This window comes from Tachypleus tridentatus, chromosome 8 (assembly GCF_004210375.1).
Source record: "Tachypleus tridentatus isolate NWPU-2018 chromosome 8, ASM421037v1, whole genome shotgun sequence".
NCBI classification, from domain to species: Eukaryota; Metazoa; Arthropoda; class Merostomata; order Xiphosura; family Limulidae; genus Tachypleus; species Tachypleus tridentatus.
In genome coordinates, this window is record NC_134832.1 from 31139746 (window position 1) to 31160093 (window position 20348).

General features: G+C 34.2%; 1 protein-coding gene across 18 annotated transcripts in view; it reads right to left on the reverse strand.

Annotated features, from left to right (window-relative positions):
• LOC143222091 (uncharacterized) overlaps positions 1 to 19736 on the reverse strand; it is a 101534-nt gene extending 81798 nt beyond the window's left edge. For 5 of the 18 annotated variants that reach the window (XR_013012011.1, XR_013012009.1, XR_013012007.1 and 2 more), the window contains exons 1-2: positions 19562 to 19725; positions 11031 to 11257 (exon numbers count right to left, since the gene is read on the reverse strand). The gene's annotated coding sequence lies outside the window, so the exon portion shown is untranslated. Of the gene's footprint in view, positions 1 to 5121; positions 5245 to 11030; positions 11258 to 19561 lie in introns of all 18 variants that reach the window. The other 13 variants (XR_013012012.1, XR_013012015.1, XR_013012014.1 and 10 more) reach the window with 8 other exon arrangements.
• Between the last annotated feature and the right edge of the window lie 612 nt (positions 19737 to 20348).

Below are 20348 nucleotides of genomic sequence, written 5' to 3' on the forward strand. Positions count from 1 at the left end.
TTGAAGCTGAGATATATGCAATTATATCACAGTATGACAACAGAGGTTCAGAACAGTAATTAGCTAAAGGTGATAAAAGTTAATATTTTCCTACATTGAAAATTGGTTTGGTTTATTAAATTTCGTGCAAAGCTACACAAGGGCTATCTGTGCTAGCCGTCCCTAAATTAGCAGTGTAAGACTAGAGGGAAGGCAGCTAGTCATCACCATCCACAGCCAACTCTTGGGCTTCTCGTTTACCAATGAATAGTGGGATTGACCATCACATTATAATGCCCTCATGGCTAAAAGGGCAAGCACGTTTGGTGTGACAGGGATTCGAACCTGTGCTGCAACCCTCAGATTACAACTCAAGTGGCATAACCACCTGGCCATGCCAAACCTTACTAAAAATGTATCTCCAATAATACTTAGCTCTACTCACAGTTTAACTTTATACTGACAAGAGTTTCTCTTCTCTGCGCATCTCAACATTAGCATGTACTTCACCTCACTTGATAAGCCTTTATACCTCACTATATTACCCATACCAATTTAAATCTTGTGATTCTCTCCACCTACTTTAATGCACCTCTATATTACATTCATATAGAAGCTTCCACTTGTTACTTCCTATTCACTTTTCAAGACGATCCACATTAGCAGACCCAAAACAGGCCATGGGATGACTGGGAGAGTAGGTAAGTATTGTCAGAAATGCATTTACAGTATTAAAAAAAAAATACCTTCTTATACGTATCTCCTCTCACACTTTCGGTAGAATCCAATACTGACAAGGTGGAGGGACCAGTGAGGGCAAAGTCCACAAACACAGTGTCTGCATAGAAAAGAGGAGTTCAAAAGTGAGGTATAGGAATAGTAAACTTGTGAGGTCTGCACTACTTCTGGAACAGATATGCTCCTCACCCTGACAACATGAAATCTAAGTCCTGGGTGTTACTGACCAATTGGTCATAAAGATGAAATCCTTATGTCACCAGAAGTACATAAATTGCCCTAACCAAGCAAACAGGGTCTCATGTTCCCTCACTGGAAGGACAGGGCTGAAGACCCAAATTGAGATTCAAGGAGCACTTTGTATTTGGTCTGATTTAGTAATGCAGTATTACTTGAATCCACCCTGAAAGTTGCATGCTGAGCCACTGGAATTATGAAGAGTAGGCAAGCAACAAAAAGGTATACAATCCCTCAAACCACCCTGAAGAAGTGCAAAATGCAACACATCAAACTTGGAATTACATGACATACCATGCCTCACTCAGTCTGAAGAAACACAAATTATTCATCCTGGAATTACAAACTGAAATCCTAACTCCTCATCTTGGGAGGCAAAGCAATACATCCTGCCCCCAAAATTATGTAGATGATGTGGAGCAAAGTCCAATCAATGGCACAGTAGTTGACACTCTGCATATAGAATCATGAGGAGTTGAGGACCCTTCTTCATAATAATCTAAATCAGAAGTATCTAAACCTTTTTGGACAAAAGCCAGAAGGTAGATCTTTTTGGGCTTTGCTAAAATTGATCAGAATGCAACATCACTAATTTATTTCTCATAAGAGCAGATATTGAAAATATTTAAGATGCAAAATCATCTTTTTTAACATTAGTGAAAAGCATGAAACTGGTGTTTTTCTGACAAAATTACACTTAATTGAGGTTCAAAGTTAGTGCTCCATATCATCAGAAGTGATTGCAAATGCTCATCAGATAAGGTTGATCAATAACTAGATTTCACATACTTCATCTTTGAAAATGTCTCTTCACAGAAATCGGTATTGCCAAGAACAGAAATGAATCCATGAACAAAGTTTTTAAATGAAAATACTGATCACTTGGAAGGCATTTAATTAATAAGTTTAGTTGCAGCTCTATCAATTTCCCTTCTTCATATTTGTCCTTCAACACGTCATTGAATTGCATGCACTTCAATTTGAACTTCAAGTGGCAATAACACAATCAAATGGGTTTTGGAAGATCCTTATATCTGTTGCACTTATAATTGTTGCATCAAGATCAGAAAAACACATCTTGGGCTATAGTTTAAGGTCAGAAATGATATCTTGTGCAAACCTGCATGGGAATGAGGATCCTGCTTCTTACTTGAACTTTCCACAAAATGGAAAGTGTGTGAAGCAACTCCTCATCACATACGACTCAAGAAGAATTAGTTTTTGCTTAAATGCTTTCATCTCAGTGTACATATTGTAGATAAGCACAATTTCACCTTATAATCTAAGACTGAATTCATTCAAGTACATGGTCAAGTCTACAGAAAAACTAATTTCCAAAGCCATTCTTTGTTTGTAAGTTACGATTGAGGGTGGTTCTTTTCACTTAAACATGACATTCAGAGTTAACTTTTCTCTTCTTCCCTTGTCCTGATATAGTAACCAGGAATAGCTATGAACTCGAACATAAAGTAAAGAACAGCATTCACTGACACATACTGAGATACACAGGTCAGGCGTGGGAAGAAACGTGCTGTTTTAGGGCACTGGGATAAATAAATGAGATAACACAATATTAAGTAATATGATGTTTTTAGCAAATAGAAAAGTGCATCCCACCTGGATTGAATTTTGCTCAATTACATTTTATTTTTATTTCATTAAAAATGAAAATGATAATGAAATCATTATATCATTTTATTACTTTAATGAACTGTTGGCAAAGCTATATCACAACTAGATTGGCTTTTGCTCAATTACATTTTACTTTTTGTTTTTATAATATTAACAAATTATATTATTGCTTTAATAAACTATTGGCAGGCCAGATAAACCAAAGACATGGGCTGCATCTAAATGAAGAGAATGACCAAAAAGAAGGGCCACACTCAACTCAATCACATAACAAAGAGTCATCTCTGAGCCAGAATTGCAAATTCAAGCATCACTCAGGAAGGAATAAACCTATGCCCACCACTCCAGCAACTGTAAGTGGTAGCTTCTCTCATGAGGAAATTGGAAGGGGAGATACTTGCATTGTGAAGTCTGGGAAAACAGTGTTCCAGACTGAGTGGAATAAATGAATTATATTTTCCTATTTTCAAAAGCAAACCCACCCACATTTATTCAGTCTAAGGATCACTGAAATTCCCTTAAGCTTCACTCATGATAGTCCATAAATGGCAGTCTAGTAGCACATTTGTCTTGAAAGTACACAAGGTGGTCTTATGGAACACTGTATTTCAACAAAGCTGGCTGCTACCAGGAAATTTGTTTTTAAATGGTCAGCTAGTAGGTAGTGCAGATTTGGAAATAAGCATAACTGACAAGGCAAAATCTGTCACAGAATTGGATCCAACTGAAAATCATGAAAGGGTCCTTGAAAACAAAAAGATCATAAAAAAAAAGGAAGTCACCTTATTTGTAAACCAGCCAAAGTCAAAGTGGCACGGCATAAGTCACATTACACCTAAAGATCCTAATGCAAAAACAAATAGTGATCCAAAATGTTTCAGTGCATGCAAAATAACATAAAAGAGTCCAAATGATAATCCAGATCTAAGCATTCATAAAATGAGAAATGAAGGCAAGATAAGAGAAAAAATCCTTTTCCCCTTCTCTAGCTGCTGAAGTTATGGACGAAAGGACCAATCAGGATACAACAGAACACAAATGAAATGGTAGAGTTCCATGAACTTCAATTACAAACACATCTAAAAGTTTGTATGCCAACAACAGAAGAAAAAAAAAGAGTTTTAAGCAAAGACTGATATAGGGAATATGTCACCAAAATTTCAAAGGGTGGATCAGATATAGCATGAAGAACCCAAGATATCCTAAACTGAAGCCTGGAAAGGATACTGAAGGTAAGAGGCACAATGACAGAAGTACAGGAGTTAAGCATTGCAGTGAGTGGATAAACCTTCAGCCTAAGGCATCCCAAGACAAAAAAAAACAAAAAAAGCTAGTGGTTTACACATCCATACCATGGAAGAACTCTGATGGGAGAAGATAACTTATCAATCACTAATTTCACAATGTTGGAACATGACAAGCAAGGAGAACAATATAATGACTGATGGCCCAAAAGAGAATATATATTTGAAAATAAAGAAACCTGGACTGGGTGTCCTATGCTCAGAAATGTGGGAGACCAGAGAGGAATTGTCCAGATGAAGAATTACCACCTTCCCTTGCAACAATTCAAGAGACAAAGACATAGCTCATTGAACTGATAGAAGCTCTAAAAGACTGATATAGAAAAGATTGCTTTTATGTCCAGATGACTGATTCTATATCCCTTTCACAAGTTCCCCATCCATGAAGCAAAATATCTATGAAAAGCTGTATCTTTGGGTGTAGGCAAAAGAGAGACCCCTACAGTCTGTTGTCCCTGTTCAACCACCAGCCAAAAAGACTAAACAGGCAAGGAGCTGATAGGATCACCAAGAAATCCAGTGCATTCATGCAAATTTTATATTGGTCCCATAACAACCATTGAACAAAACAATCCTGTGCATTCATGCATAAGTTCCATCAGCCCTGTGGCAAACAATGAAGGGAATACATATGGGCCCAAAGGAATGAGTGATTCTATATATACCCATATCCCCGAAAAGATAGAATCAGCATACACAGAGAAGAAAAAACAACTGTATTAATAGAACAGACTATTTCCTAATCAGAAGGCATAGAGGAGAAGGTTGTGCATGAGTAAGACATAAATTGCAAAATACTCTTAAACAGATGAAGTACTGTGTGAGAGTAAGAACAGTTTCTTCATTTTGATTAGAATCCCAGCTTTAGCAGTTTCAGATAAAAGAACTCCAGTGTAAAGATCTAGCAAATGTTGGTAAGGAGTGAGAAGAAGCCAGTCTTCCACATAATGGTAAGTGTGAATGCTCAATGAATGGTGATGTGAAAAGGAACTGACTATGCAGTAGAAGACATACGGGACAGATGCAAGGCCAAAAGTTACAGTCCAAAACTGAAAACTCCTGCCTCTCATGCACAAAATGAAGATAACAAAGTGAGTGAAGATTCCATGATCATAATATGAAGGTAGGCAAAGTGTCACCAAAGGAAAAGAAACAAGTTCATGGTAAGCCAAATAGACTGGAGAAAATGACTGAGAAAAGAAAGGCTCATAACAAGTTGCCAATCACTCACCTTCTTTTGTACTACAAACAAACAGGAATAAAAACCCTCAAGAGAGTAGTCAATCCATTCTACAACAACTTTGTGCTGAAGATCCTTGTTGGCTTGTACTCGACGGCTGGATGTAGGACAATCCTTGAAAAGGGAAAAAGACAATTAATATGGTTGGTTGAATGGCAATTTGTGGCACAAAATAACTGAGCTATCTACAACAAACAACCAGTAAAAATCATAAAAAGTAAAATTCTATAAAATATAAAAAAGTTAAACCTAAATGTGCAAAAAATCTGAAGGAAGATTTATATGAACTAAAAAAAGGCCTATAACACACAAATATTTAAAAATACAATTAAATTAGACAGTGCTACTATCATCAATGACATTGTAAAATGTCAGGGTGAAACCCTTAGAAAATATGTCTAAAATGATACCACTTCTAAGAGTCATAACAACAGTACAACAGTAATATGTGGGCAACTGTGAGTGTCAAAATAGCTACACATTGGTGGGTCAATACCAGATAAATGAAACTGAGGAGTTAAAAACTCTGACAAATGCTTAGCCTAGCCAAGACAACTTCCTTCTTCTTATCCTTATTGAAAAAGATGGACAGGGATTTAGACCATATGTGGGGCAAGCACAGCTGTGACGACATCAGAGCAGACGGACTTAGCTGCAGTGTCAGCAAGCTCATTCCCATGAATACTGACACGACTAAGTATACTAAAAAATGGATAGTAATAAAAGAGGAAGAAAAATGGACTAGTCATTGTTGCATATCAATGAGAACAAGTTGAGAACTAACAGTAAGCAATGTTAGGAACAGCAGAAAGATAAGATAACCTGTGTAAATAGCACAGTTGGTGTACTACATAGCTTTTACATGATCCAGGGCAACAGAAGTGGCACATAACTCAATAGTGAACACAAAAATTGTAGAGGGAATACTATTGGCAACCACTGAACTATAACAAACCATGGTAGTGCCCTCAGAGTCACCTGATTTTGGACCATCTACATGCATAGAAGGATGGTTCAAAAGATTTTCAGCAAACAAAAGAGTTGGGAGTATCCACCTTCTGCAGATGACTCAAGAAAAGCTCACATTTGAATATTGTAATGAAATTGATAAAACGAGCTGATCATTTTGTACAACAACTTCATCCAATATCAGACCCAATTCAACTTGGCTGCACCTGGATATGAAGGCCAAATGTAGAAATGGCAGACCATCTATTCCAAAAGTGCATAACCCACTGAGGAAGAAAAACACAACTCCAGGTCAGATACTATAGTAAGGATTGAAGCTTGGTAGCACACTACAGAGAAAGTTGCAAATAACAGAGGTAAAGAAGGAGTTCATGGGATTCAGTGCAGAAACACTAGACTGGAGAAATGCAAAAAGACTCCGTGCACAGCCAAAGCCCCATATGGTGAATGGGGTCCAGCATCTTGAAAGCTGAGGTCATGTTATAAAAATAGATACATAGTCCAACTGGGACTGAATGAGGGAACAATAGATCTTGAGCATAGAGAAAGCAAATGAAGGCAGTCTGAAACCACATCTCTTTAAGTTTCATGTTTGACAACCTACATATGATGTGGAAGTCATTGACATAGAAGCTGTTTACAACAGTAGGAGGAAGCTGTGAAGTAACAGCATTGATTCTCACACTAAAAAGCATGACTCACTGAGGGGCTCCTGTGTGAGAGAGCAGGAAAAGGTTGAAACCATATGGACTTAGAACTGTCAATCAATTAAAAAATTAAAGATTAAAAGGGTCAAATGGCCACACAACCCATATGAATGAAGATCTCTCAAAATTATCTATATCTGTGTAGTGCCATAAGCCTTGTCAACATCAAACAAAACAGAAACAAGATGTTCTCTCTTCATGAAGTCTTCCATGATCAATGTTTCAAGATGAATTGATCATCCATAGTGGAGTACTGTTGACAGAACCCATATTGGGTTGACGAGAGGAGGTTATTTAATTCAAGGAACCAAATAATATGAGCATTAACCAAGCTCTCAAAAACCTTACAGAAACAGCTAGTCAAAGCAATTGAGCAATAAGTAAAAATAATCTTGAAATGCTTTTCAGACTTAGGAAAAGGTAAGACAACAGACTCAAGCCAAACATCAAGAAAACATTCTCTTGCCAGATCTGGTTATGGACAACCAGAAGAAAAGACAGAAGACAGATGAAGTAGCATCTCATGCTGAATATCATCAGGTCCAACTGATGTACTGCCAGACTTATGAAGAACAAATGGGAGTTCCACCAGTGTAATGGGGAGATTATAGTCATAGAGATAATCAGCCCAAATGGAAAAAGACAGAAGATGGAAAGCATTCCTACCACTGACCTTCTGAATTTTGTTCCTTATGACTTTGGAACTGGTTAAGTATAGATGCTACTTATAAATGTAATCAAAGATTCATTTTAGCTTCAATGTCTGATCTTATGAGCATGTGCCCACTGGAAAGCACTGCAATTTGAAGGAGTGGGATCTCTGTGAAAAGTATCCCTGGTCCATTTCTCAGCCTTCCATGCTTCCTGGACAAGGGTACCATAGGAAATATGTTGAAATTTGAGGTATAGAATGAATGACTGCAATCAGTTACTGCTTCACATGATATAGATAGTAGAATAATGGCAGTAGGATTGAGTTTAAAGAGAGAGGTGAGAAAGAGCCAATCAGCCTGGTCCTAATTCCACCACAGTGAATATCCCTCAAAACTATAGAAACTGATCCCTACCCTATCGGTTACAGTCAATTTTCCAAGAGAAATGACATGTAAGAGAAAGAAAGAGAACAATAGTAGAAAATGATTAACTAGATGCATGAAAATATGTAAAAGAACCAGCACTAAAGAGAGACAGGCTATGACTTGACAGCCTGTGCTCCATGGAACAACTTCTCCTATCAAGGTTAGCTCCACCCCAAAGGGACATGTGTACATTAGTATCCCAAGGTGAAAAGTGAGATAGCAATTGTTGTACAACAGCATCAGTCTGACTGATCTTAAGTCTCTCCTGGAGACAGGTAAAGAGAAGAAACAGTGATGATACAACAGAAGGAGATACAAATGGCTATGGCCTTCAAGGGTGTACCAAATGTCACTAATAAGATAGCATGTGCTGATTGACCAGCAGTGCCACCCAACCATCACACAACCTGTCATTCAGGCTGCCAAAAGGTGACAGTATCACGAGGTTTCAGGAAAGCTTCCAGGAAAAAGACAAATGAGATGATAAGAATCAACCAAAGCCTTAATGTCATGTACATTAGAATGAAAACCTCTACAGTTCCACTGCATAAATGTAACCATTTTTACTTAGGTGAAGAATATCTCTGTGGAGAACCCTTTTGTTCACAACAACTCCTTTTTCTTTATTGGAAGAAAGTCTGTCGACCTCCATTGTACCAAGTGGGCAGATCTCTGTCAGTAGAAGTAGAATCCACTGACTGCAGGTGTGAATCAATAACCATTCTGTATTTCTGGGCTGAAAAGGACGGACCCAAGTAGTTCCCAGAAACCCATACCAAAGAAGATGGACCTAGGTCATCACTGGAAGTAATAGTGGGGACAGAAACAGGAGCTGACATTGACTTGTCAACTTGTTTATCCAAGGGCTAAAGATTCTTCACATGGTGTGAAAAAAAGACTCTGACAAAGACATGGAAAGATCCATCTGCACATTCACTATAGCAGTGGAGCACAGTACAGCAGCATATGTATGAGATGGAGCAGGGAACAATAACTCCTTCAGGATGTAGTCATTTATCAATGAGTTGTGTTTATACTATTTTATTTTTGGATAGGGGAATCCAGAATAAAAGGAGAATGATTCAATTCCCACTGACCCCATTCATCATGGAGTCCCATGAGGGGATGCATTAAAATGCTAAACAAGGACACTGCAGCAACATCAGGGCTTCATGACTACTATATCCAAATACCAGCATCAGATACAATGTACAGAACACCTGCTGAGAACATCCAACACTGATTCTCAGTTAAACCTAGCCCAAAAGGACCAGTTAATTGACTCTGGGAGGACAAACCAAGATCACACTTCTACAGAAATTCTAGGCCAAAGTGCTGTGTTGCAATGCACCAGACACCACTCATGGCAAACACGAGTGAATTTTCAAATCCAAGAGAAGTTAAACTTAAAATACAGAACCATTCTGAAGAAGTCCCCTCACCATGTACAGGAATCCACTTCAAGGAGACAATGAGTATGAGAAAGAACTGAGGAGGAGACATGAAATAAAAAAAAAATTCTCTCATAAGGACCTAAAAGACCCACTGAATGGTGGTGAACATCTCCTATACAGACATGAACCAAATAAACTGAACCACACAAGATCTGTCCCGATAAGGAAGTTACCAATGTTACTATCAGCATTTTGGATGAGCACAAGATGCCTGTTGATAAGGGCATAATCTTCTTTATGTTCAGATAAAACATGAAGCTGATGCTAAAGATCTGGAAATTCAAATGAGATATATATGAAACTGTCCAGTAGAAGACCATGAGAAGCAAGAGGCCAATGTTGAAAGAGAAGAGTGGAGACAAACCACATCCAAAGATTTGAGGGAGTCTGGAATACCTACAAAAATTGAATACTTGAAAAAAGGAACTTCTCTGAAACCCTAAGGGCCAAAGAATGAAGTCAAACACCCTCAACACAAGAGACCAAGGAGAGGGCAAAAGCTAAGGCAGAGATATCCTTTAGTTTCAGAAGACTGGAGTCATTTCATGACTTATACTGTGAAAAACTAAATACGAGTCTTCCACATAACAGAAAGCTAAGGCATGCTGATCTGAAAAATGGGGAAAACAAGACATGGCAAAACCCTTTCTCTTGTAATCAGCAAATCTCCTAGCATCCACATTGATGTTTGGCAAAGGTAAAGAGATTTAGTAATCAGCTAAATGACTTTCTGACAAAGAAGGAAGAGAGCTATAAGACACAAGAGAAACTTAAGACATTACCAACTTGATGTACTAGTTGTAAAAATGGTGCAGAAGACAGGATGTTTATCAAAAGTTTGTGATTAGTTGTCTGAGCAAAAGAAGGAGGTTGAAGAGAGTCCAAGTTCTCACCAGTCTGCCCCTAATCCCCTGCAAACTCAGCCTCTGAACAGACAGAGGAAGAAACATCAGATCTCACATAAGACTCAGCCTCCCTATCTGTGAGGGACTGGACATCCTCCACAAAAATGGGCCTCCTCCCCCAACATCTGGGCATTGCTAGACTCGTGAGATGATGGATTAGAAACTCTCATCAGGATAAAGGCAAAGTGTGAGTGGATGTAAGTATTTTTTAAAATTATACTTTTAATAAAGTTTACAAGGTTCCAGTTGGTGCTATTTTGTTCAATGCAATTTTGACTTTACTCCTATGGATCTACAAATGCAGTATTAGACTCGGAAAAAAACATTAGGAAATTCCCAAGCACTATGTATTTTTTTGGTTCAGACCATGTTTAAATTAATCCAAAATTAATACTTGGTATTGTTTTCTGCACTTTTATATATAAAATTAAGTAAATAAACCTTTTTATTGAATAAATTTTGACACTGAAGATATTTTTTAACTGTATGAAAGAAAAACAAGAAATATATTTTCTATAAATTTTTCAATTTTATGGCTTGATTTCGCTACTAGGAAATAAGTGTACTTCAATGGGTACCAGAGTTAAAATTTCACTTTTATGTGTTAAAAACATAAAAGATACAATATATAGAATTTAATGCATATTATGAGGTAGGTTCAATATTTTATTATAACACTGAGTTTCAAAAGAAAAACTAATGCACATTTAGGGTTTTAATGTTCATATTTGACAGAATAAATCTATACATTTTCAGAATCAAAATGAATTACAAATTGATACTTGCCTATTAACATAAAAACATTTTGTATTTTATATAAACTGTAGATATAAGTTTTCTTGATATTTTCTTTCCATCACCATATGATGTAATTCACCATACTTTCAAATAGGAGAACACACATTCACCAACTAAGTTACTCCTTCAGCCAATCACCATTTCCAATGTAGTGTACAGATTTATTACAGTGCTGACTTTTTCCAAAAATCCTGGATCTCTAGTTCATTTGAGACCTAAAATTAGATACAGAAAGTTAACATGTATAGCAACAGATGTGACTACTTCAATTCAATTATGAATATAAACAAATTACATTCAAATACATAGACTTATCTTTTTTGTGTGTGCAAACAGCTAACATCTCAGCATCCAAACAAACAAAAAAAGAGAAAGAATACGGAGGTTCCTGTAAACTGAAGAAAGTATCCTTTTCAACTGAAACAGTGGAAATGTAGATGAAGAAAAAAATCACATGAAATAAGGTATTTTCTTTTGAGTTAACTAATTTTTTTGGAAAGATAGAAAAGTCTTCAAAACACAAGAACAAAATTTTGTCTTACTATTTAAAGTTAAAAATATATTGATAAGTCATTTAAAAATCCGATACAAAGACAAACCCAACAAAAAGAATATCATTATAAAGGAAAAATAGGAAACTATAATCTGAGAACTATGAAAGTTCTGAGGTTAGAGCTTCATATTTTTGCTATGACTGGTACTTTTTGAATCTACACATTTTCTTAATACATTAAATTAACATTCAATTAGTCTACTGGGCAAACCTAATTTATGGGTCCTTGATAACTCATAAAATCTTTGGCAGCACTATCAAAACTAAGTTACTTATATATTCTATTCATAATGGACACATTTCTTAAGTTGCATAAATGTATCAATAGTTTTGTAGTCAGTGGTGGTTAGATTTTTAGCTATATTAATGCACCTCTTGAATGAGCAAGCCTTTGTTTAAGTAATATTTTATTTACTACTACAATTAGATTACTTTTATCTACATTTAAATATAACACATTATTACATATGGGATTGATGAGTGACATTTCTGAATTTCAACTACAATAATGGAGTCAAGTAGTTTCCACACTGATTCAAATAGCAGCAACTATAATACTGGAATGACTTTTCATCATTGTATTGTGTAACTGGAAGCTTGTCTATATATTTCAATCTCATAAAAATCTGAAGAATTATTTTTTTATTCTGTTAAAGCCTTCTTTTGAACAGCTAAATAATATGTTTCTTTACAATTAATATGAATACAAAAATAACTTTGCTAGGCATTAACCTTAAATAAAGATATCTGGATTTAAGAGAACATTTCTACCAAATTAATTATCAACCAGTGGTTTAAGATGTAAGGATGAATTTTAGTAATATATCAAATGTTTTACTTCAACAAATAAAATACATGCAATCTTTGAATTTTATGGTCCTACTTGCAAAACATTTATAAAAACAATCAACCATAACAGTCTTTTACTGAAGAAGAAAAACATGCACAAAATAAAAATAAATTCACACTAAAATTCAAATGTAGATGGGATAAGTTGTAAAATAATCAAAAGAACACACCAAATAAACAATTTCCAAAGAATAACCTAATTTACTGAGCTTACCAGATCCAATCATCAGGGGTACACTCATGCAGCATGACACAGTTTAAATAAGCCAAAATGCAAGATGTATCATATACAATGCCAACAACTAAAAATTTTAAAACACATTATGAATAAAATGAAAAACAACACATAAATTATTGTTGTCATAGTTATTATTTTTAACAATAGCCAACCTGTTTTGAAAGGTTTCATAAATTGAATGGAGGTAGCCTGTCAAATAATACTATAACTGTTTTATGATTATGTTCTGATAAAGGTCAACAAGAGATACAACTTAAATTTAGTGCTCTGAAGTTCATCATGAGAAGTATTTAAATGTTTGAGAAGTATGATCTAATGAAACATTTTCACAATACAAAGAGTATAATGATATTTTCTGCCCTTCTTTCCAAACTAAACACTTTGGATTATGCCTTTAATCATAACTAAAGGTTTTCAATAATTACCTATTTTTGGTCCCAAACTTGCTAAATAAGGTACCACTCTTTCTGCTACATAAAACCACTACTGGTCACAGTGACCAATTACTAATTATTTTACTAGTTACCATACAAAATGAAACACTCATTGTCTAACATCTACTACACTGATAAACATATGAATATTTGCACAAGAAAAAATTCAGACATGGAAATCCTTTAATTAATTTAAGTCTGTTGTACATAAAATATCTGATATTGTATTACAGATTTGCCTGTAAATTTCCAAAGCTTTTTCTGGGTCAGAGTGATTGAAAAGTGGTATTCAAGCTGAGAATAAAAATACTTCTTTTCATCATATAATTTGCATAACTTCAAAAACCACCTAAATTATAATATGTAAATATCAGAAACTCTTTTCACATATGTTTCCTATTAATTTTTAGATTTTATGGCTGTAATCCTGAAAAGCAATAAATAATAGAATAACTACTTCCTGTGCAGCTAACCTAAGCATTATATGATTGGTGCATGTAACTCATCATAGAGTGCTAAAGTTTGCAAAATTTAAAAAAAATTAATATGCTAATTTTATGTGTTAAAAGATATATCACAATAAATAAAATACAAACAACAAAACAAAAATGTTTTTTTACTGAATGCTCAGTTTTTTTACACCTTCAAGTAAAGATTTGTGATGAAAGAATGATGGGCTTTTCTAATAGATTTTACAAAAGTTAAGATTTTCTATTGTTGAAAATAGGTTTTCAATAGATAATCTCCTCCTGCCATATCTGGTTTTCCTAACACAGAACTGCCCTCTACATGTGACATGTGAACTTTTTTGTGTATCATTATTCTCACATTTTTCCACATGATACTGCTGAATTGTTGCAAGCAAATGAGCATACAACTCTTCACTGACAGGTGGAACCTTCCATGGTTCATGTAATTGGCTAGGAACTGGTGAATGGCAAGGACTTCCATGCTCTATCTGAAGAAAATAAGGGGAATGAAAGTGGAGTGAAGAATCCAGAAGAGCACATCACCATAACACAGTGGAGCTAGGGACCATGAAAACCTTACTTTTAAAACAGACCAGCACTGTTTATATCCTGTTAAGTGTCATCAACCAGTAATCTACTTCAACTTTGTAATTCTGGACCCTTGAGTAATTAATAACTTGTTCTTCAAAGTGTGCTATGTCATACACTATTTTCATGTTCAGCGACCTTTTCCATTTTTTGCTATACCTTAAAAATATTGTTGCTCAATTTTTATCAACATGCTTTTTTTTTCATTTTCTCTGTACTGATGACATCTTTGTGATGCTGTTTGAAGTGTTTCATATTGCCACTTCCCACCATATAAGATATAGTTTTATGTTTTCAAAATTCTTGTACGCTGAAAACAAAACTTAAACATCTCATTATTCCCAGCTTCTAAATACTTGAAAATTCCAGTTATTGCAGGTCTGTTTTGACTAAGAAATGTCATAATAGAGCTCTAGTTCATCTAGTAACCATAGTTTGTGAATTGCAACTGTAAAAATCTTTGCATTATACTGAATTTATAACCAATTTGCTAATTTAAATATGATTTATTATGCTTGTAAAAGAAATGATCTTTAGATATAACATGGCTAGTATATAATGCTCAAATTAAAATGCATTTCTTTTCACTTAAAACTATTACTCACCCTTTGGTTGTCCCTTGATGCCAGAGGCATTATCTTGTTTCTTTTTATTTGACAACTGTTTTAGAAACTTCTAAATATCCATTATTCAATAGAACACTCACAGTCACTGGTATCTAAAAACAAGTTATTCACTTTGCATCTGGGTGAAAATTGCATATTTGTGCAAGCGCATTTAGGTGATCAAAATGTCATCACATAAGCATTTCTGATCCTACTGTCATTTTGAATGTTTAGCTTTTCTTGTGTGGAAACAATACTAATAGTACATATGCAGTTAAAAAGACAACTTTATAGAGCATATTTGTGTCATTATTCTGAGATTTTTGGTAGATTGGATTCCATTTCTCTTGATTTTTAAACCTTTATTTCTCAGGTGAACATTGATTTTTTCCAAAAGAAACATTGCAACTGGATTCAATTGGAATTCACTCTATTAAAAATTCTAGGTAGCAAAAATGAAAATCAGGTGGTACCTCTGCCACTTATTAATGTGTATTTTCTTCCCTAATAAAGGTAGGTAGGTATTTCATGTTTACTGACACAAAGCTACTAGGCTATCTGTGCCAAACAAGATGTAGTATACTATAATACGGTATGTGGAAATGAAGATAAAAATATGTAAAATTAAGAGCTGCCAGGAAGACTGAAACATTAAGTTCAAACTTGCATTGGCTAATGTCAAGGGCAAACCTACCTTAAATAAATGTTTAAAATGGCGTCATTGTTCTTGGTTATAAAGAAGGCATGATAATAAAATATGTACGATTGTGACCTGAGTGTCACACAGACCACACATTGGTGCATCAGTACCATATAAAGGAAGTGGTGGTTTAAAAAATGGTGACCACTGCATACCCTAGCTAAAACAACTTTGCCCGTTTGATCTTTACAGTACCAGATAGCCAAAGAGCTTGATTTGAAAGAGCTTATTAACAGTAAGCAAAATTTCAAAGCTGGAATTAGGCTTTGGAAACATGCCAGCAGCAAGGTTTTTGCTGAAGACTATGAAATGGTTGAGCTTTTATGTATTCTCTTCTGTTTTTATAAGACAGCAATATTCCTGACCCTAGAGTTTCTACTTTAAGTGTTGTAACTGATGTAAATCATGTAGATATTGATCCTTTTATAAAGACAGAAAGACAGATTAAAATATATACATAGCAATAAAATAAGAACTTTTCCATGGTATCAAAGTTAAAAATCAGGTATGTACAACACTATTTCAAAGACAAAAGATAGAAGGAGAGTGCTTAAAGATTGGAAAGTTGTTACTGTTATCCCTGTTTATAAAGGGAGAGATAAGAATTGCCTTGAAAATTAATGGCCAGTTCATCTTAAACTGTATAGTGGATAAAATTCTAGTCTGAAAGAAAGTAGCCTTACAAGATCTTTCAGTGAAAAAAATATATAACACAGAAAAAGCTAATACAGATTCACCAAAACAGTATGTTGTCTTAGTAATTTATCTTTTCCAATAATGTTTCTTTTTTTGGATGGGTAACAAACAAGGGGGTGTGAACTTGATGTACTTAAGTTTTCAGAAAAAACATTTGATAAGGTGCAATATAATAAATTAGCTAAAAGAAATAACATCAGTATGGAGTTGGAAAAGATGAGCTAATTAGAATGTAGGGTGGTTAAATGGTTGAAAGCAAAAGTTTCATATCAATGGCATCCTATGAAATCGGACCCTTTTTACCAATGGAGTGCCTTAAAATCCCATCCAAAAACTAAAGACATCTCAGAACTCTACACTGTATGCTAAATGTAAATATAACTGCAACTCTGTCAAATTGCATTTTTCTAATCTAAGTCATTTGGACTAGACATTTATTACTTGTTTTTTTTTATCTATGTCATAAATGATGAAGAGTATTCTAGATGTTTCATGAAATTAGGTATAAAACCAAATGAATTTGCAATTGTTTTATCTTCTTGTCAAGTTAATGGTGGTGACAAGCTAACAAAGGTGCAATTTACTTTTGTGATCATTACATGAATTTTGTATATTAGAAATGCAATTAAAACTTTGTAGCTCAAGTTAAGATTTTATTTTAAAATGCAATGAAAAAAAAAAAATTTTTTTGATGTCACAGCAATAAAATAGATCAGTCTGAAATCCAATGGGATAGAATCATGGATGTCCCAGATACTTTCTAGTCATTCAATTTTTTGCTTCTGAAGGAAAATTCTGGATATATAGTATATGCCTAGACATCCACTAACACAAACATTGGAGTGCACTTTTGGCCTTCTCATCTGAGAAAGGGTATTCAGTTATTGGAAAAGGTTCAAAGGAAGGCTACTAAGTGAAACTCTGGGGACAGAAAAATTATCCTATGGAAATGTGTTCAGATCTTTTAAATTATCTTGGGAAAAGTGTGATAATAGGTGACCTGATAGAAATTTAAAAGATATAAATCTATCACTTCTTTGCACTGTATGCTGAGAACAAGATAAGAGGACATTGCTTTTTGAAAGACACACTTAGCACTTGAAGTATAAATTAAACTGGACCTCCCTTGAATTTTGACTTCAAAAACAATTTTTAGTATGCTAAGTTTATTTATTTATTTGTTATACCTGCTGTTGTGCGGCTATATAGTGTGAAGAATTAAATAGGGGCCAATGACGCTTTTTTCCATTTCACCTATTTAATGTATTGGTTTTTCTCATAGTGACTAAAAAGCATGTTCATCCAACAATATGTTTGAGACTTAGCAGTTATATTTTTTTTGTTTGAGACTTAGCAGTTAGTTCTATTTTTTTTATCAGGGTCACTGGTTAATGGAATAAACTACTATAAACAGTAGCAAAGGCCAACACTTCACAGGGATTTAAAAGGAGATTCAACAACTCCCAGAAAAGATATAGATAGGTTTAAATTTTAATATGTTTACTTTACTCAAAGTGTATTGTTCATATGTTATTTAAAATTCCTTTAAATAGTCATTCAAAATAAAATATTAGGATACCTAATGATAAATGCACACACACATAATTGTGTTACTGTATTAAATGTTCAGCTACTTTTCTATTTGACCAACTTTATATAACACATTTCGTTAGTGCCATAAAATGCAACTGAATTTTGTTTCATAAACTAATATTGGTATGTATGAGATACTTACAACAATAATATTTTCAATTTATGTACAGGAATTTCCAATTCACAGACCAGATCATCAAAGCACATATTAAGAGGACACTAATACTTAGTGTAGATCTTTGTGACAAGTTAGAAACGATTTGAAAAAAAGTACAGATCTCCATTTGCCAAATTTTGGCCAATAGTGCCTGGTGTTCAGAGAAAAACATAACTAATATCCATCATATATGAAACCCAAGAGTCCTAAAACATGTAGCTCCATTGCCAATATCTACTCAGTTATAAGCATCTTCAAGAACAAATAACCTAACAGTGCTTTGACTGATTGTTTATTGTAAAGCACAAAGTTACACAATGAATTATGTGTGCTCTACCCAATTTTCAGCATTACAAGTCAACCATCTCATCACTAAACCACTGCTGAGCACTGCTCAGTGCTACAGCTGGTTTTCAAACAAGACCCAAAATTCAAGCATTTTCAAATAGTTCACTATTTATTTTTAGGATAATTAAAAGTTCAATACTATAATTACAGAAGTTGAAGGAATGCAACTGAGTTATCATAAGTTGGATTACAAATTTAATAGGAACACACTTAGCTGAAGAGGATATTGTAATTTTGGTGGAAAAAAAATTAGTAAAGCCATTGAGATGGTGCTTTGTTATTAGTAATAAATCTCATAGAATTCTACGGTGTATTTATAACTACACTGATTAGAAATTTTAAAAAATGTAATTATACCTCCATACAATTCACCAGTTAGGATGGATAAACTAAAAAAAATGAGCTAGCTAACAACACCCACAACAAACTCTTAAGCTATCCTTATTGAAAGGTGGGATTTGACCATCAATTGCTCTTATAATGAACCACTTCTCCCTTTATGTACTAGAATTTTTTTTTTCTATGGCAAATGTACACAAACCACAGCTTTAAATCTACAGTACAATCTTAACTGAAAATACTGTGCACAGTTTTGTTTCGATATATAAAAAGTGATCAGGGAAACTATGGTAATAACTTGGCTGGAAAATTAAAGGATGCCTTGAGAAAGGAAAGGTAAAGAACGATTTTAGTAAATTTAAAATTTGCAGGAGTATCAAGGTGTTTGAAAACAGTCTCTTATTTCTTCATTATTGTAGGTTTCTTCAAAAGATAACATTAACAGGGCAAAAGTTTGAAAGGACCTAAGTTGAACTTGAAGACTTGGAAGGTATATGCTAAGATCCAGTTTACTGTTTAGGGCAATTTTGTTTTTGTAACGCTAAGAAACAGTTATATGCTTATGAAATAAATTGATGTTACTATTAATGTTATTCGGTGTAAGCGGCACTGAACACCAGTAATTTAAATTTAAAGAGGATTTTAATATTATAAGAGTAATTACCGATTTCCTCAAAAATAAAAGCTTGGTTTAAATCCTTACTTTGCACATGGGGGTGTGCGCGAAATTTGCACAGCAAGAATAGCTTTCAAAAGTTAAACTTGTACTAAAAGTTCAAAAGTTATATACCAAATGATGGCTTGTTCAAGTCTGTAAATAATTTATTTATGTATTAAAACAATGATAATACAGAAATATAATAACAAATACTGAACCTCACGAATATGATACAAACTAGACTTAATATGAATACTATCACATAAAAAAGTTAAATTAATTTCAACTTACATCGCTAATGTCATTTTTAAATTGTTCGATTAGAAGCAATATCAGCACAATTGATGTTACGTTTGTAATTCTCTCACTATAAAACAATATATAAATTTAGGCCTAAAAAAACGCGTATAATACTTTTATGCATTCTTCACCGACAGATCGCGCTACACCTTTCATAATACGCGGGTTGTTTAATGCTGCACAACAAGTAAAACTACATAAATTGTTTTTAATTGCTGTGTAAATAATTTATCGCGGAACTTACTTTTTGGTGCAGAAAAAATTAATGAAATTAACAATACTAGCTTGATGTAATCAGACATTTAATAAGAACCATACCCATTCACACACACATGTTTAAAATGTTTTAGAATTTCGTCTATTATAGTTCGGTGTAAAAGCCTTTTTTCAAGTTGGAGAAGCATGACTACCGTATCTAAGTGTTAATTATAACGTTGAAAAAAAATTCTAGGCTTTTGATCAATACCTAATGACAAAAAAATAATTATTATCACGCTTCGCCAGCTTGAAAAAGGTGTTCACATCATAAAAAGTATTGGTGTAACAAATGGCTTGTATAAATAACGTTCCTACCACTATTGTTTTTTAGCTGACATCAGTATCTACGAGCTGCGCGAGAGGCGTTGTCGACAATGAATGCGGTGAGCTTAATGTGGTTATAATACTATTTTTCTCCAATTCTTAAAAATCTCCAATGAATTAGGTATATAATTCAATATTAATTAATATAGTAGGTCTAATACTAATGTCTGATCACAAATAAATTAGTTATAATAAT